This window comes from Momordica charantia, unplaced genomic scaffold (assembly GCF_013281855.1).
Source record: "Momordica charantia cultivar OHB3-1 unplaced genomic scaffold, Mcharantia_2.0 BLBB01000060.1, whole genome shotgun sequence".
Lineage (NCBI taxonomy): Eukaryota > Viridiplantae > Streptophyta > Magnoliopsida > Cucurbitales > Cucurbitaceae > Momordica > Momordica charantia.
Genome location: NW_028275216.1, coordinates 54,861 through 59,786, shown reverse-complemented (window position 1 = coordinate 59,786; position 4,926 = coordinate 54,861). Strand labels below are relative to the sequence as shown.

At 33.3% G+C, this 4,926-nt stretch overlaps 1 pseudogene; it reads right to left on the bottom strand.

Annotated features, from left to right (window-relative positions):
- Positions 1-1,520: 1,520 nt before the first annotated feature.
- LOC148207816 (uncharacterized) lies at positions 1,521-3,233 on the bottom strand (annotated as a pseudogene).
- Positions 3,234-4,926: the final 1,693 nt, after the last annotated feature.

Sequence of the window (4,926 nt, the reverse complement as noted above, 5' to 3'; positions counted from 1 at the left end):
TTTTTAAAAATCCATTTTGTTCCAATTACATTAGTGTGTTGAGGTCGAGGAATCAATTCCCAAACATCATTTCTGGAAAATTTTTCTAATTCCTCATGCATTTCATTAACCCAATTTTCATCTAAAAGAGTTTCTTTCACATTCTTTGGTTCAACTAGAGAGGTAAAAAAAACATATTGAACAAGATTTACTAACCTTCTTCTTGTGATCATTCCATCCTCTAGATTACCGATTATAAGATCAGTTGGATGATTGTTTCGAACTCTAGCAGAAGGTTCCCTTCGAACTTCATCATTAATGTCGCAAGTAATATTGTGATTCTCTTGATCATCTCCTTGTATTATTTCAATTGAATTTTGCACATCGTCATTTAAAGTTTCAACAACATTTGCTTCATCTTCATTTGATCCATATATGAAACTTAAGATTTCTATCTCCTTTGAATATTTTGCAAAATCCTTATAATCATCTACAATCACATTGTTAGATTCCATAATAGTTCAGTCTGCATAGTTTCATCTGCATGTTATAGACTCTATATGCTTTGCTGTTACTAGAGTAACAAAAAAAAAACACACTGGTATCACTTTTCGCATCAAACTTACCTAGTTTATCCCTATCATTTAGAATATAACAAGCACTCCCAAACACATGAAAATAACTCACATTAGGTTTTCTCCCTTTCCACATTCATAAGGAGTCTTAGTAGTACCAGACCTTAAGTATATCCTATTTATTGTATAACAGCAGTATTGATGGCTTCAACCCATAATCTTTTACTCACTTTTTACTATTTAACATAACTCTAGTCATTTCTTGACGAGTCCTATTTTTTCTTTCTACAACCCCATTTTGTTGCGGAGTTTTAGGAGCAGAAAATTCATGAGAAATCCCATATTTATCACAAAAATCATAATAGTAACTATTTTCAAATTCCTTTCCATGATCGCTTCTAATTCGAAATTTTTTTTCTATGTTAAGACGCCTTCTCATTTTGAATCCTGAAACATAATTTTCTAAAGCACTAAAAGCATCATATTTTTTCTTTCAAAAAATTTACCCATGTAAATCTAGAAAAATCATCCACACACACGAATATATACCTTTTTCCAGTAATACTTTCATTTGTATTGGACCCATGAGATCCATATGAAGTAATTCTAGCAATCTTGAGGTGGTAATAAGATTTATTGAAGAATGAGGAGATTTTACCTGTTTTCCATGCTGACAAGATTCACAAATACCACGAGATTTCTTTTCTAATTTTGGCAATCCTCGAACCAGTCCTGCATTAGAGATCTTACTTAAGATTTTATAATTCCAATGACCAAACTTTTCATGCCATAGGTCAACTTCATTTTTTGTAGCAGTCAAACTTATAGGAGATAAGGAAATAGTATAACAATTATCGATAGATGTATATCCTTTTAGCACACATTCTCCTTCCTCGTTGGTAACAATACATTCTTTATTATTAAAAGAAACATTTAGATTAGAATCACATATTTGACTTATACTAATTAGATTTGCTGCAAGCTCTTCAACATGAAAACATTTTTAAGCTTTGGAAAACCATTTATGTTAAGAGTTCCTTTTCCTAAAATTTTTCCGTTTTTTCCATCTCCAAAAGTTACTTCTCCACTTTCAATATTCTTATAATTAGAAAGAAAACTTTGATTTCCTGTCATGTGTTTAGAGCACCCACTATCAAATACCAAGTATTTGCAAAGCTACTTTTTAAGCACGTTAGAGCAATAAAACTATTATTTTTTTTTTCTCAACCCACCTATGACTATGAATATGTTGATTTTTGGCATAAACTTGAAAAAAAATTTCTTAATAAGATTTTTTAATTAAAACATTTTTGACGTATATGACCATGTATACCACAAAAATAACATACCGGAATAAACTTACTTGGTTCACTTTGTACATTTACTTGTTGTACCTTTGTAGCACTGAAATTTGAAGTCGATGGGTCTTTTAGAATTGCAGTAGTATTTTGTGCTTTTACAAAAATAGTAGATCTCTTTACATCTTCTCCTTCATACCCCAAACCTTTCTTATTGCTCGGAGACTTTTCTGTACTCAAAATATAGTCTAATTTGGAGGTACCAAGGTTAGCTTTAATTTTCTCAATTTCTAAATTTTTCTCAATAAGTAATTTATTTAATTTTCTATCTCATCTTGAAGCCCCTCTTTAAACTTAAGCAGATCATTATTTTGACTTGCTAGAGTTTTTTTAATTTCGCAAACCTTTAGCCATTCTGAATACATATTCTGATATGATGCTTTAAGCGCTTCCTGGTCAAGGTCAGATTCATCGCTTGCATAACCTTCTACACATCTACATCATCAGTTCTTAGTTCTTCCTTTGCTCCATTGTTTCCTGCATAGTTTGTTAGATATAGAAGCACTTAGAGCAACATTACTTACTAAATTCTCTTCGAGTTCATTTTCTGATTCTTCATCACTCCATGTGATAGCCATAGCTTTCTTTTTCTTCAAGGTGTTTGCACATTCAACTTGTATGTGACCATAACCTCCACATTCACGGCATTGTATTCCCTTCCTTTTTTCACTAGATTTGAAACTTTGGTTTTCGCTTTTTGTTTCTCGCTGTGAAGTATTTGTGCTTTTTGCCACTTTTCTCATGAACTTTCCAAAATTCTTTGTAAGCAATGCAAGCGCGTCTTCATCACATTCTCTTTCACACCTATCATTCTCACAAAAAGAAGATTGCAAAGCGATAGACTTTTCTTGTTTTCTCTCTTTAGATTAAGTTCGAAAGTCCTAAGAGAACCCATTAACTCATCAACTTTCATGTTGTCTAAATCTTTACTTTCTTCAATAGCAGTTATCTTAGGAGAAAATCTATCAGGTAAAGATCTAACTATTTTCTAACCAATTTAGATTCAGACATTTTTTCTCCTAAAGCAAAAGATTCATTAGCTATGTCACACACAATTTAGCATAAAATTCAAATAAAGATTCATCCTCCAACATTGTAAGATTTTCAAATTTAGAGGTTAACATAATAAGCTTGGTTCGTTTTACATCACTAGTGCCTTCATAGGTTTTCTGAAGAATATCCCAAGCCTCCTTTGCTGCTTCGCACGTTGAAATCAATTTGATTTGATCAGCATCTGCACCACTAAAATAGCGTTAAGAGCTTTACTATTTGAATTTGATAACTTATCTTCCTCAGCAATCCATTCCATCTCAGATTTCATAACAATATTTTTTCCATCTTCTTTAGTGGGATATGTCCAACCAACAAGAATGGATTTCTAAGCTTTTTCATCCACCGTTTTAATAACGCCCTCATCCAATTTTCCAATATGGATAAATTGTTCTCATTCAACAATGGAGGTCTAGCGATTGAAAAGCCCTCTGAAATAGACATAGTATTAAACACAATGATTAAAGGTCAATAATGTCCCAAGATCTCACTAAAAAATAGCGACGCTCTGATACCAATTGAAACGACCTAATTATCCAAGATATTTAATGACTCGATGGGATGATAACGATAAATGTCAAATTTAATTTTCTATTGTATAAATAAAATTAATTTCACTTGTAAAAATACTAAAATATGGAAAGCTAAAAAGGTATGAGTGATTACGCTTGTTTACATGCGTAAAAAGAAGGTTTTAGATGCTGTTTTTACTATGTTTTAACTTTGTTTCGGACTTTTTCTCGGTCGTTTGAGTTCCAATTCATGCAGAATTCATATATGATGGTTTGTGGTTGGCTTATATTGTATTTATGACATTTTAGGACCATTTGGGAGTGCAAATTAATCAAAAGAAACAAAAAGACGGAAAAACCTTCATTGGAGGCGCCAGGCACCTGGTAAGCTGCAGAAATCCTGGTTTTCTTCCAACTTTGCCCTTAATGAAACGCGTCTTCCAATGCGTTTTGGTGGTTCTAACCGATGCATACGTGTAGAAGAAGTGTTCCATTATCAGTTTGAGCATGATTTGGTCAGTCAAAAGAGTTGGAAATGGGTGATCCACCAGCGTTTTAGGACCTACCTACCAATTCTGCACAGCTATAAATTCCAGCAAAGCTTCTCCACCAAATTCATCAAGCCTTGCTTCCTTCTCTTGATCATTCTTAGTGTTTCTTTGTTGCTTTCTAAGTACTTTTGAGTTACTTTCATTAGTTGCTTTTAGTTTTTAAATCCCGAGCACTTTACATTCCTTTATTGAGCTTTGTTTTGTTTCCGTTGTTACTTAGTTATTTTCTACCTATTCAAATTTATAAAAATCCAGCACTTAGCTTATCTTTACTTTGCCTTCACTTTATTTTTAGTTAAGAGAATTGTGTTTTTGGAGGAAAGAGCACGTGACACTCCCCCTTGCTTGAAAGAGAAGGGCAAAGCTCTCAATCCCGAGCAAAACTCTCCGTTAGTTAACTTTTGTTTTTCACACATGCATTTCAATTTCAACCATTTTACTTGCTGTATTTTCTTCAATATGTCTTTCTAAATTCCCGTCTCTAGCCCGTTTATGGATAGTTAGCCTTTTATTTCTAAAAAGGGTTGCTAAGAAGTAGTGTTTTTGCTTTCCACTCATTGCTCAACATGTTTTCCCAAAAGTTAGGATTTAGAGAAGGCCACTGTAAGTCTTAACAAGTGAATACTGAAAATGTTGCTTATTTGCATTGTTGAGTGGTTAAACCGAGGAGAGAGCGCCTTAGACATAAGGGTTCCGGTTAAGTAGCCTAGACATAGGACCTTAACCCGAGGTTGCGACTATTTCCATCCGAAAACTAAGATATCTCTCATAATAGACATATTAGGAATGTCTTAGGACTTTGAACTTGCTTAGACATAAGTCAAGTGAAAAGCGTAGTCGTTGGTTCCTAAAGTAAAATGCATATCGTCCTTAGCGTATCTTTGATTCTTTGTTGGCTAAC